Here is a 14,579-nt window from a genome sequence, read left to right on the forward strand (position 1 = left end):
GGGTGGTAACAAATCTTATATCAACCCCTGTCCTGATATGTCCAGTGCGAACTCCAATCAGCTTTACTTTTGTAGCTTGGCAAGAAGACCAGATTCATATCTTGGTTCTACTCAGAGCCCCAAAGTGATCTGAAAAAAAAATAACTAAAAAAAAGTAGCTATAGGTGCTTGAAAGGAGACACACTTTATCAATGTTTCACCTCACACAGCTGTTCAAAAGATGGTTGCAAACCACCAAGAGAGAAAACAAATTAAAATAGAACAGCACTGTGAAAAGTGAAAGACGTACCCATAAATTAAAACATTAAATATAAATTATTTAAACACATAAGCAAAAATCCACAGAAAACAATGAATGCATGTAAGACACAACATTACAATTGCATCGATACACAGAAACATATAACAGTATCGATAAATGTCTGAAATGCACCAATAGTAACAATATAAATATTTAGGATTTCCACAGCTCCAGAATGAAAATAGATAAAACTAATGTGACTAAATATATCCTCACAGCTGAAGATAATATCTATGAATATAGTCACCGATGATAAGCCCACAGGCCAATTCCATATGCTCAAAATGATTATATATGTCCACTTTGCCAGGAGCATGCATAATTATATAGCACAATATTCTAATGCAATGGCCAACCGGCTGTCGGGGTGCTGCTGGTCAGAATACCGACAGCCTTAATCCTGACACCCATAGGAACACATGAAAGTATTTTCCTAATACCTACCCTACCCTAACCCCTACCCTCCCTCCCTGGTGCCTAACCCAAACCTACCCCCCTAGTGCCTAAGCCTAACCTCCCCCTGCCCATTCCATAAACCTAAAACCCCCTCCCTTGGTATTTGTAGTCCGCTACTGTTCAGGCAGTCTCCCCCCGGTAAAGCAGATAACACAGGATGCTGCTCGGCTCCATTGTTCTCTCTAGTTCTTAACAATCAGCAGGGGGAGCGGGAGGCAGATGATTAGTGGAGCAGCATCCAGACTGAAGCCGTCAAAGTGCAGTGCTGTCTGGCTTCACAGATCTCCTGCTCTCTGCCTCATTGGATGAACGTACATCTCTGAATCAGGCCCATAGTCATTAGACATTAAATTATTAGCTACCACATTTTTCAATATACTATATCAATATCCCTTACCAACCCCCACTACATAAATAGCCCCTATTTAAAAAATAATCCCAAAATATCATTAATACTCTCTAAATCATAAAATGAATACCCCTAATAATATATTAATGCATCTCATCAGCCCATAACATATCAGTACTCAAACTTCACATAGCATTAATAAGCTCCAACAAGTGTATTTCTCTGTAATATTGTGGGAAGCAATTTTCATCTTTGCTTCTCACAATATCATAATCTCCACATGTACAGAGTGGATGTCAAGTGGAAAGGACCGAGAGAGGGGAAGCAGAGAATTGGGGGAGATAAGTGCATAAGCAATAGCCTAGGAAATACAACAATGGTAGGGCAAGCTGCCCCATTAGAACTAGAGATGACCAACCTCGGATTAGTTTGGATTTTCCCGCCAAATTCAGATTTTTCCTGTGAAAAATCGGGTCTCAGAAATAGGCAAAACGTCATCTTTTATGGACAAACATCATCTTTCATGGACTTTGTCCAGGACTTTCTTTCATGGACTTTTGTCTTACAGTACATTGTAGAACGCTATGGTGCTCCACACTACAGCCATCACGCAATGTTCCAAGGCGCGACTCAGAAGCCGGAATGTCGTGCTACAACAACAAACTAGCTGGGCCCATCTGTACCCTTAAGAATAGATAATCCATCTACCCAGCACATCATTTATACATGTGAGGTATGAGTGTCTCACCTTTATAGTAATATAGATCAATTAAGCTCTTATGGCTATTGAAATTCCAATATCAGTGGGATTCTGCCTTAAGCTGTATCTTGTGGAATTACTCTTGAGTTTAATATCCCAACATAGTTTGTATTTTCACTCTATCATAGAACAAGGAGGAATTAACTCCTCAGATTGCGGTATAAACAACTGAGAAACCAAACAAAGGTTGATTGACCACACGATATGGCTACCACAAATTCCTGACAGACTATATCCTATAGGTATAAAAGTCTCAGATTAGTTGTACTATGACTTCATGACACAAAAAATGAGCTGTGTCCTTTAGAAATCAAAATGTGAGATAACAAATTCAATTATGGCGAAAGCAAACTTAAGGCCCGATTCAGACAAGCTCCCTAGATGTGTTCGCACACAGCCAAAGTATGCAAATCCTGTGATCGCACGGCAAGACATTAGCAGGCCCACTATGTCTTGGCATGCGATTGCAATATGTTTATAGACGTCCACCAGCCTGTCACAAGACGTCCACTTTCTCTTAGTAACACATGTCTCCAGGAAGTGTATGAATCGAGAAGGGCCCTAGTGCTATCAACAAGGGTCAGGTGTTTCCCGAGTAATTGGGGGGCACATATTTTCTTTGCAGGCCCGATAACCCTAGAAACTACAGCCCTATGCTGTTCGGCCTGGTGCTGGTTTGGCACAATGGCGGAGAGACCCCACAATGCAGGTTTCCCTGCTGTAGAGCCTGGCGGACAATGCATTGTTCTTGTAACAGCAATCTTACATTTTATCCCAATCATTTTGATACTAACAGCCTGGACTGGTGGTGCTAGTGTCTAATAAGACAAAAAATATACCAATAAGTGCACAATAAACTAAAAGCAAGCTGCCACTGAGATAAACAGGGAAAGTTCACCCAATTCCCTAAAGTTGAACATTGACAAACATAAAAAAATTGTACACTTAAACGATAAAGCTGATAGGAACATGCACAGGAAACCCAGATGGTGGGTCTAGGATTAGACAGGAGTAGTGTCCCACTTCATTAGAATAGTGAACTTTAATTCTTACTAAAAATAAATGTCCCAAATAGTTCCACATTAATTAGGGTAGGTAAGATATCCTTCTCATTTCCCAAATATCCATAGCTTTTCAGGAGCTCAATCTCTTTCAATGGAGTAACACATAATGGGTTCTCCGGCAGTTCAATGAATGGGCTGGAGTAAGCTTTCACTCCTCCAGTGGTAATAGCGAGTGGTCACAGGTACAAGATGGTTCCGGTTACCAGGTGTCCTATGAGATGGCTTTGAAGGTAAGTACAGTAACTTGCTTAATGCATTTCAAACCTCCAGGGTTCTTTATCAGAAGCAACTGGTGCTAGTGCCTAAAGAAGTGGTGCTAGTGCCTAAAGAAGTGGTGCTGGTGCCTAAACAAATGGTGCTAGTGCCTAAAGAAGTGGTGCTAGTGAGTAAACAAGTGGTGCTAGTGCCTAAAGAAGTGGTGCTAATGCCTAAACAAGTGGTGCTAATGCCTAAAGAAGTGGTGCTAGTGCGTAAACAAGTGGTGCTAGTGCCTAAAGAAGTGGTGCTAGTGCCTAAACAAGTGGTGCTAGTGCCTAAAGAAGTGGTGCTAGTGCCTAAACAAGTGGTGCTAGTGCCTAAACAAGTGGTGCTAATGCCTAAAGAAGTGGTGCTAGTGCCTAGAGAAGTGCTGCTAGTGCCTAAACAAGTGGAGCTAGTGCCTAAACAAATGGTGCTAGTGCCTAAACAAGTGGTGCTAGTGCCTAAAGAAGTGCTGCTAGTGCCTAAACAAGTGGTGCTAATGAATAAACAAATGGAGCTAGTGCCTAAACAAATGGTGCTAGTGCCTAAACAAATGGTGCCAATGCCTAAACAAGTCGTGCTAATGCCTAAAGAAGTGGTGCTAGTGCCTAAACAAGTGGTGCTAATGCCTAGAGAAGTGCTGCTAATGTCTAAAGAAGTGGTGCTAGTGCCTAGAGAAGTGCTGCAAGTGCCTAAACAAGTGGTGCTAGTGCCTAGAGAAGTGCTGCTAGTGCCTAAAGAAGTGGTGCTAGTGCCTAAAGAAGTGGTGCTAGTGCCTAGAGAAGTGCTGCTAGTGCCTAAACAAGTGGTGCTAATGCCTAAAGAAGTGCTGCTAGTGCCTAAATAAGTGGTGCTAGTGCCAAAACAAGTGGTGCTAATGCCTAAAGAAGTGGTGCTAGTGCCTAGAGAAGTGCTGCTAGTGCCTAAACAAGTGGTGCTAATGCCTAAGAAGTGCTGCTAGTGCCTAAACAAGTGGTGCTAGTGCCTAAACAAGTGGTGCTAGTGCCTAAATAAGTGGTGCTAGTGCCTAAACAAATAGTGCTATTGCCTAAAGAAGTAGTTCTAATGCCTAAGAATTGCTGCTAGTGCCTAAACAAGTGGTGCTAGTGCCTAAACAAGTGGTGCTAGTGCCTAAAGAAGTGATGCTAGTGCCTAAACATGTGGTGCTAATGCCTAAAGAAGTGGTGCTAGTGCCTTAACAAGTGGTGCTAATGCCTAAAGAAGTGGTGCTAGTGCCTAGAGAAGTGGTGCTAGTGCCTAAACAAGTGGTGATAATGCCTAAAGAAGTGCTGCTAGTGCCTAAACAAGTGGTGCTAGTGCCTAAAGAAGTGGTGCTAGTGCCTAAACAAATGGTGCTAGTGCCTAAAGAAGTGGTGCTAGTGCCTAAAGAAGTGGTGCTAGTACCTAAACAAGTGGTGCTAAGGCCTAAGGAAGTGGTGCTAGTGCCTAAAGAAGTGGTGCCAGTGCCTTAACAAGTGGTGCTAGTGCCTAAACAAGTGGTGCTAATGCCTAAAGAAGTGGTGCTAGTGCATAAAGAAGTGGTGCTAGTGCCTAAACAAGTGGTGCTAATGCCTAAAGAAGTGGTGCTAGTGCCTAGAGAAGTGGTGCTAGTGCCTAAACAAGTGGTGCTAGTGCCTAAAGAAGTGGTGCTAGTGCCTAAACAAGTAGTGCTAGTGCCTAAAGAAGTGGTGCTAGTGCCTAAACAAGTGGTGCTAGTGCCTAAAGAAGTGGCGCTAGTGGCTAGAGAAGTGGTGCTAGTGCCTAAAGAAGTTGTGCTAGTGCCTAAAGAAGTGGTGCTAGTGCCTAGAGAAGTGGTGCTAGTGCCTAAAGAAGTGGTGCTAGTGCCTAAACAAGTGGTGCTAATGCCTAAAGAAGTGGTGCTAGTGCCTAGAGAAGTGCTGCTAGTGCCTAAACAAGTAGTGCTAGTGCCTAAACAAATGGTGCTAGTGCCTAAACAAGTGGTGCTAGTGCCTAAAGAAATGCTGCAAGTGCCTAAACAAGTGGTGCTAATGCCTAAACAAATGGAGCTAGTGCCTAAACAAATGGTGCTAGTGCCTAAACAAATGGTGCTAATGCCTAAACAAGTGGTGCTAATGCCTAAAGAAGTGCTGCTAGTGCCTAAACAAGTGGCGCTAATGCCTAGAGAAGTGCTGCTAGTGCCTAAACAAGTGGTGCTAGTGCCTAAACAAGTGGTGCTAATGTCCAAAGAAGTGGTGCTAGTGCCTAGAGAAGTGCTGCTAGTGCCTAAACAAGTGGTGCTAGTGCCTAGAGAAGTGCTGCTAGTGCCTAAAGAAGTGGTGCTAGTGCCTAAAGAAGTGGTGCTAGTGCCAAGAGAAGTGCTGCTAGTGCCTAAACAAGTGGTGCTAATGCCTAAAGAAGTGGTGCTAGTGCCTAAACAAGTGGTGCTAGTGCCTAAAGAAGTGCTGCTTGTGCCTAAACAAGTGGTGCTAATGCCTAAGAAGTGCTGCTAGTGCCTAAACAAGTGGTGCTAGTGCCTAAACAAGTGGTGCTAGTGCCTAAAGAAGTGGTGCTAGTGCCTAAACAAATGATGCTAGTGCCTAAAGAAGTGTTCTAATGCCTAAGAATTGCTGCTAGTGCCTAAACAAGTGATGCTAGTGCCTAAAGAAGTGGTGCTAGTGCCTAAACAAGTGGTGCTAATGCCTAAAGAAGTGGTGCTAGTGCCTTAACAAGTGGTGCTAATGCCTAAAGAAGTGGTGCAAGTGCCTAGAGAAGTGGTGCTAGTGCCTAAACAAGTGGTGCTAATGCCTAAAGAAGTGCTGCTAGTGCCTAAACAAGTGGTGCTAGTGCCTAAAGAAGTGGTGCTAGTGCCTAAACAAATGGTGCTAGTGCCTAAAGAAGTGGTGCTAGTGCCTAAAGAAGTGGTGCTAGTACCTAAACAAGTGGTGCTAATGCCTAAAGAAGTGGTGCTAGTGCCTAAAGTAGAGGTGCCAGTGCCTTAACAAGTGGTGCTAGTGCCTAAACAAGTGGTGCTAATGCCTAAAGAAGTGGTGCTAGTGCCTAAATAAGTGGTGCTAGTGCCTAAACAAGTGGTGCTAATGCCTAAAGAAGTGGTGCTAGTGCCTAGAGAAGTGGTGCTAGTGCCTAAAGAATTGGTGCTAGTGCCTAAAGAAGTGGTGCTAGTGCCTAAACAAGTAGTGCTAGTGCCTAAAGAAGTGGTGCTAGTGCCTAAACAAGTGGTGCTAATGCCTAAAGAAGTGCTGCTAGTGCCTAAACAAGTGGTGCTAGTGCCTAAAGAAGTGGTGCTAGTGCCTAAACAAATGGTGCTAGTGCCTAAAGAAGTGGTGCTAGTGCCTAAAGAAGTGGTGCTAGTACCTAAACAAGTGGTGCTAATGCCTAAAGAAGTGGTGCTAGTGCCTAAAGTAGAGGTGCCAGTGCCTTAACAAGTGGTGCTAGTGCCTAAACAAGTGGTGCTAATGCCTAAAGAAGTGGTGCTAGTGCCTAAATAAGTGGTGCTAGTGCCTAAACAAGTGGTGCTAATGCCTAAAGAAGTGGTGCTAGTGCCTAGAGAAGTGGTGCTAGTGCCTAAAGAATTGGTGCTAGTGCCTAAAGAAGTGGTGCTAGTGCCTAAACAAGTAGTGCTAGTGCCTAAAGAAGTGGTGCTAGTGCATAAACAAGTGGTGCTAATGCCTAAAGAAGAGGTGCTAGTGCCTAAACAAGTGGTGCTAGTGCCTAAAGAAGTGGTGCTGGTGCCTAAAGAAGTGGTGCTAGTGCCTAAACAAGTGGTGCTAGTGCCTAAAGAAGTGGTGCTAGTGCCTAAAGAAGTGGTGCTAGTGCCTAAACAAGTGGTGCTAGTGCCTAAAGAAGTGGTGCTAGAGCCTAGAGAAGTGGTGCTAGTGCCTAAAGAAGTGGTGCTAGTGCCTAAACAAGTGGTGCTAGTGTGTTGCAGACTTTTTTTTTTTCAAATTAGTTATTTATTTTTAACACAGTGAGTCTATTTTCTTAGCTTTTTTTCTTGTCACTTTTTCAGTGACTTTAAAATTTGCATCCCTTTACATACGTTATAGAGAATTGTACATTAAACACTGAAAAAATCAGCACGGTGACTTGCGGTAATGCACTTTTTGTTAACATGATGACACTCTGGTTATTTTGTGACTATTCACATTCTCTTATATTCTGCCATTTGCAAATATCCAAAAAATCATCGTAAAACCAGGACTTTGCAAGTTCACTGGATAATACTTCCTGGCCTTTGTCTTTAAAATTAAATGAAACTAATCATATTTTAAAGTGTGAACACTATGGAGATTACTTCTGTGATTTAAATTTGTATATTGCCTAATTCCCTATGGGTAATGCAGTACCAAGTTATATACATTGGTAATATTTGTATAGAGAGGCAAAAATTGTGTTAAGAAATGACCTGAGGTTGTTTTCCTGGTCAGATCAGGTGTACGGTAATTATTGTGTCAGTAACACACTGACCTCCATGGCCATAACCTAATGGTCTCTAACTCTATAGCAGTTGTGTACGGGATGCAAGTGCCTGGGATCCTACCGGTCAGAATCCTAAAGCCGGCATCCCGACATTGTTAAGATACCAACACCTGTTGGTAAGTATCCTAACCCTACCCCTAAACCTAACCATCCCTCCCCAAAGCCTAAACCTGAACCTCAACCCACAAACTAAACCTTACCTCCTCCCCGCAGCCACCTAACCCTCCCCCCTAGTGCCTAACCCTCCCCCTAGTACCTAACACTAACCACCCCCCCAGTGCCTAACCTTAACCCTCCTCCTAGTGCCTAACCTTAACCTTCCTCTGAGCACCTAACCCTGACTATCCTCCGAGTACCTAACTCTAACCTTCCCCCTAGTGCCTAACCCTCCTCCTAGTGCCTAACCCTAACCCTCCCCCAAGTGCCTAACCCTCCCCATAGTGCCTAACCCTAACCCTCCTCCTAGTGCCTAACCCTAACCCTCCCCCACGTGCCTAACCCTCCTCCTAGTGCCTAACCATAACCCTCCTCCTAGTGCCTAACCCTAACTCTCCCCCTAGTGCCTAACCCTAACCCTCCTCCAAGTGCCTATCCCTCACCCTAGTGCCTAACCCTAACCCTTCCCCTAGTGCCTAACCCTAACTCTCCCCCTAGTGCCTAACCCTAACTCTCCCCCTAGTGCCTAACCCTAACTCTCCCCCTAGTGCCTAACCCTAACCCTCCCCCTAGTGCCTAACCCTAACTCTCCCCCTAGTGCCTAACCCTAACTCTCCCCCTAGTGCCTAACCCTAACTCTCCCCCTAGTGACTAACCCTAACCCTCCCCCTAGTGCCTAACCCTAACCCTCCCCCTAGTGCCTAACCCTAACTCTCTCCCTAGTGCCTAACCCTAACCCTCCTCCAAGTGCCTAACCCTCCCCCTAGTGCCTAACCCTAACCCTCCCCCTAGTGCCTAACCCTCCCCCTTGTGCCTAACCCTCCTCCGAGTGCCTAACCCTAACCCTCCCCATAGTGCCTATCCCTAACCATCCCCTTACTGACTAAACCTAACCCCTAGTCCTAACCCTCTCCCTAACCACACTACTTACCATCGGGATGCCAGCGGTCAGGATGCTTGTACCGGGATCCTGACTGATGTCATGATTCCGGCATTGCTATTCTGAACGCCTGCATTTAAACTACATTCTCTCTATAGGGCTTGCTAGCTATCAATTGATAATAAATATAGGATGGTGTATTTGTAAACAAGAAAGAGCAGCAAACAGTGGACATCAACACGCGTTTTTCACCGCAGAAGCTTTCTCAAAACTTAAAAGCAAGATTTGCATACAATATTAAATGACCCCCCCATTATGTTAAAGATTTAGTAAACTCCTGTTACCAATGTAGCTCCATATATTTCCATTTGCTAGGAGATAATATTATTATTATTATTATTATTATTATTATTATTAGTGTTATTATTATTAGTGTTATTATTATTATTATTATTATTATTATTATGATTAGTGTTGTGCTTTGCTGATAAAGCATTGAACATGTTCCATAGCACTGCACATTGAGCGGATAGTACACAAATAAAAAACATACAATCATATGAAACAGAAGATAAAGATGGCCCTTTCCAAAGGAGCTGACAATCTACAAGCTGTGAGAAGCAATTGATACATAAAGCAGCAGGTGGTAGAGGAGCTGAATTAGAACACTCTAAGAATGGTACGGTGCTGGTGTTCACAGTATGAGTGTGACAATACACATACAACTATACAATCCTGTAGAAGTTGTGTTGCTGTTTTAAACATGGAGAAACTACAGAGCCAATAAGAAATCTTGTTTGTAGAATTTTATGCATGGTGAAGACTCCAGGTTCATGAATTGGCTACAGGGAAATGCATCTCTTGATAAAATATTTCATATTCACACATTAATAACGGACGACATATGTTTATCCGTTGTGAAAACAGAAGCATATTTCACATATTATTCTGCCCCCAAACCACAATTACTGTCATTAGTAGATTTATTCTGATTAATGGATATATACATTTTGCTCTTTTATTTGTGCATATAACATAAGTGAGATCTCTTGGGATATTTGGTATTTTGAGTTTTAATTGCTCTTCATTATTTAATCTCTCTTTCCTGTTTGCTTGCAGGCTGCTTATTAAAATGTCTCCTCTGAAATTAGCAGGAGATTGTCTGCATTTCTGTATTTGAAGTATAACTAGCCTAGTTTTTTGTTAACATCAGGAAATGAGACTATAAATCTTGAACAAAATTTATAACCTGTCTCGGTAAACTGACAAGAAAAATTTCAGGACCACTTAGGCCTCTGTGGAAGTCACTGAATAAACAAATTAGTGATGCTTTTTTTTTAAATAAATGCACTTGAAGTACAACATAATTTCCACTTGAACAATAACTAGATTCATTTCATGACAGACAGTTACAGAGCATAGGAGCAGACAAGCCTTAAATACATGACATACAAGACGTCCAATCATCTTGCATAGCCTTTTCAGCTGTACACTACTTTTCCCGTTTCTCCATTTGGCTGTTACTATTTGGCAGTAATGTGAGAGACGTGCAGTTTTGATAAAACATGAAAATATTGAAATTCAGATTGAAATGGTTGATGACCTAGAGAAAGCTTAAACCTTTGCAAAATGTTTTGCTGCTAAGGAATTTTATAGTAATGTGCCAATGGATATCACAACATGCTGGTCCTCATACAATAGCAACGGCAGGAAAAATTAAAAAAGAACAAAAAGCCAGGACAGTAATGTACTTGCCATGATCTGACTGTCAATATCCTGATGGTAAGTATTGGAATTAGGGGGAGTCTTAGGGTTAGGCACTAGAGGGAGAGATAGGTTTAGGCAATAGGGGGGAGGTTAGGTTTAGGGTGCAGGGAGGTAGAATTAGGGTAAAGGGTAGGGTTAGGATACTTACCAACAGGTGTTGGTATGCTGGTGTTTGACCCAAACCCTATCTATCTATCCATCTATCTATCTATCTATCTGTCTATCTCATATCTATCTATCTATCTATCTATATATCTATCTATGTATCTATCTATCTCTCTATCTATCCATCTATATCAAATATATATATCTATCTCATATCTATCTATATATCTATCTATCTATCTCATATCTTTCTATGTATCTATCTATCTCATATCTATCTATCTATCTATCTATCTATCTAACTAACTATCTATCTATCTATCTCATATCTATCTTTATATCTCTCTCATATCTATCATCTCATATCTATCTATCTATATATCTATCTCATATCTATCTATATATCTATATATCTCATATCTATCTATCTATCTCATATCTATCTATATATCTATCTATCTAACCAACTATCTATCTATCTATCTATCTATCTATCTCATATCTATCTATCTATCTATCATCTTCTGTATCCATCTATCTAACCCCTGACACTAGTCAGAATCCCAGCGCCAGCATTCTGACTGTCAATATCCTGACGGTAAGTATTGGAATTAGGGGGTTGGTTAGGGTTAGGCACTAGAGGGAGAGTTATGTTTAGGGTGCAGGGAGGTAGGAAAAGAGTAAAGGGTAGGGTTAGGATACTTACTAACAGGTGTTGGTTTGTCGATGTTTGACCCATATCTATCTATCTATCTATCTATCTATCTATCTATCTATCTATCTATCTATCTATCTCATAGCTATCTATCTATCTATCTATCTATCTCATATCTATCTATCTATCTACCTATATATCTATCTATCTATCTCATATCTATCTCATATCTATGTCATATCTATCTATCTATCTATCTATCTATCTCATATCTACCTCATATATATCTATCTTTCTTATATCTATCTATATATCTCTCTCATATCTATCTATTTATCTATCTATCTATCTCATATCTATCTTTATATCTATCTATCTATCTATCTATCTATCTATCTATCTATCTATCTATCTGTCTATCTATCATAGCTACTGTATTGTTCTATCTGCCAACCTTGACTTTATGGATGCCACACTAACTACACAGCTGTGGGCTAGGGAATATAAATATGACTGGACCTAGGTCAAGTGAGTTTTAGAATTTACAGGTCAACTCTGGGCTTTATGCAATAATTAAAAGGTATGAACATTTTAAATACAGTGATTCAACTACAGCTGAAATATCATAGAAACCAGTGAATCCTGCTGGATATATGTTGGGTAATGGAATCATGGACACCCCCAACATACCGAAAACTGGATTATAGGGAGGGCACCTGTGGTGTTAGCTTCAATGTGCCAAAATAGGGGAAAACATTTGCTTCCCCCTTCCATACGACACTAACTGCTCTTTTTATAGTGCAGCAGCAAATTATCTACTGTTTAAAGCAGTGACGTAACTATAAATTTTGCTCCCCCCTGCCAAAAAATTTTCTGACGCCCCCCCCCATGCAGGGCCCCAGGTAGTGGTCCCCCTATGCAGTGCCCCTTCCATAATGCCCCCAGTAGTAGACCCACTTATATAGTTCCCCCAGTCCTAACCCCCCAGCAGTGCCCCCAGTAGTAGTCCCTCCCAGCAGAGCCTCCAGTAGTAGTCCTCCCCCAGCAATGCCCCCAGTAGTAGTCCCCCACCAGTAATCCTCACCTATGCAGTGCCCCCAGCAGTAATCCCCACCTATGCAGTGCCCTCAGTTGTGGTCCCACCAGTTCAATGCCCCCAGTAGTAGCCCCCCCAGCAATGCCTTCAGTAGTAGTCCCACCCAGAAGTGCCCCCAGTAGTAGTCCCCGCAGCAGTGCCCCTAGTAGTAATCCCCCTCTATGCAGTGTACACCAGTAGTGGTCCCACCAGTATGCAGTGCTCCTAGTAGTATTCCCAGCAGTGCCCTTAGTTGCAGTCCCCCCCAGCAGTGCCCTTAGTGGTAGTCCCCCCCCCCCAGCACTGCCCTTAGTAGTAGTAGTCCCCCCCAGCAGTACCCTTAGTAGTAGTCCTCCCCCCCAGCACTGCCCTTAGTAGTAGTAGTAGTCCCCCCTAGTGCCCTTAGTAGTAGTAGTCCATCCTCCCCCCCAGCAGTGCCCTTACTGGTAGTAGTCCCCCCCAGTGCCCTTAGCAGTAGTCCATCCTCCCCCCCAGTGCCCTTAGTAGAAGTCCATCCTCCCCCCCAGCCATGCCCTTAGTGGTAGTCCCCCCAGCAGTGCCCCCCACCCAGCCAGAAACACACATACACACAAAGAAAATAAAACTCTGCTTACCTTGATCCCCGCTCCGGCATGCTCCTCCGTGCAGCGTCCTCCCGGGCCGGCCCGCTCTGCATGATGGGAGAGACGTCATGACGTCTGTCCCATCATGCACTGCAGGAGTCAGAAGCCCTGCTCCCGCAGTGGGCGCAGCAGCTGATGAGAGTCTGACAGACTCTCATCGGCTGCTAAAACAAACACACAGCTGCCGACGCCGGCGGCTGTGTGTTTGTTGCTAGTAATGTAGTGCGGACGGCACTTATGTGCCGTCCACACTACCGCCCTGCCTGGGTGACTAACAGATGCTAGAGGTCCAGTAGGACCTCTAGCATATGTCTCCTTCTTGGCGGCGGACATTTTGGGAGGGCTGTTTTCTGCAGATTTCATGCGGACGGCCAGTCCGCTTGGAATCTGCAGGCAGCCATCTCGCCCCACAAGCCTCCGTGCCCCCAAGCAACCGCGGGGGCTGCGGGGGCTGTAGCTACACCACTGGTTTACAGACAACTGGATGTGCCCACTGCCCTTACAAGGCCATAAATTATTGCTGTATCTCTATGCAAACAGTGCAGTGTCTGTTTGACCTGCGCACAAATGGGCTGGACATCAGCACAGATTCAGCTCATGCACAGCTTTAGCAAAGTTTTGTGGCAAAGCCCCAAGAATTTATTTGGGAAGAGCATGATTTCAAGGTAGTAAGGGAGCAACTAATTCCATCCCTAGAATATTTTTACAAGACATAAAATAAATAAATGTCCAGTAAATATACATGAGTTAAAAAAATACACACAATTTGTTTAAAATAAATATTATTTTTTTAAATAATTTAAAACCCTATCAACCATGTAAAATAGCAAAACGTAAACTGTCTCATTCTTTAGAAAGTTGAATGCATAGTTTAGATCTTTGTTTTCAAATTAACTTTAGACTCCAAATAACTAAAATCTGAGGATAAGTAAATACATTTCACATAGAAATAACCTATACAAACTGTGACAACTAGGAGAACCACCTCCAACAGGTATGGTCAAAGCAGTAGGTTTTTATTTACCATGGTTTCAACAGCTACTGCACAGCAAAGTATCAGGCTTTTCACAACAGCACACAGCAGTAAGTTAACATCTTCAGTTGCAGTTCAAGCACACCATTTTAATGGACCTTCCTTATCCCTGCATCCTAATGCTAACCACCACCCTAGCCTATTGCCTGGCTGACTTGTTCGGCATCAGGAGCCCTGAACTACATTGCTAGATGAGCTTTAACCATACTCTCAGGTGCACTGAATACTTGGCTGTTGACCTTAGTAGGCTGCAAAACCTGGAGCAGACCTGCCAAACATATTGCACCCAGGTTGTCAAATGGTTAGCATGTCCCAACTCCCTGGGAACAACCCTGAGCACACATACTCAGCTGTGACTCTGTGACCTCCAGTCACAAACCCTCCCCCTAAGCTACAACTCCCTTGGTGACAATTTTCAAAGCAAACTTACCTGTTTGCCTATACTGCTTTCAGCCCGTACTTGTGATGCACCTCTCCTTTTTCTTACTTCCCCCTCCCCTATCTTCATCATGGGACTCTCTGGGGAAATCTAAACTGTGTATTTTCGGGCCAGAGCATCTTTTTGCTCCTAAACCTGCAATCAAGGCCAACCACATACTCATGGTACTAGCCCTCAGACCTACCATTGGTGCATTTCCCAGGGTTAGCAGTAAACCC

This window comes from Taudactylus pleione, unplaced genomic scaffold, assembly GCF_031769625.1.
Source record: "Taudactylus pleione unplaced genomic scaffold, aTauple2 ptg000321l, whole genome shotgun sequence".
Lineage (NCBI taxonomy): Eukaryota > Metazoa > Chordata > Amphibia > Anura > Myobatrachidae > Taudactylus > Taudactylus pleione.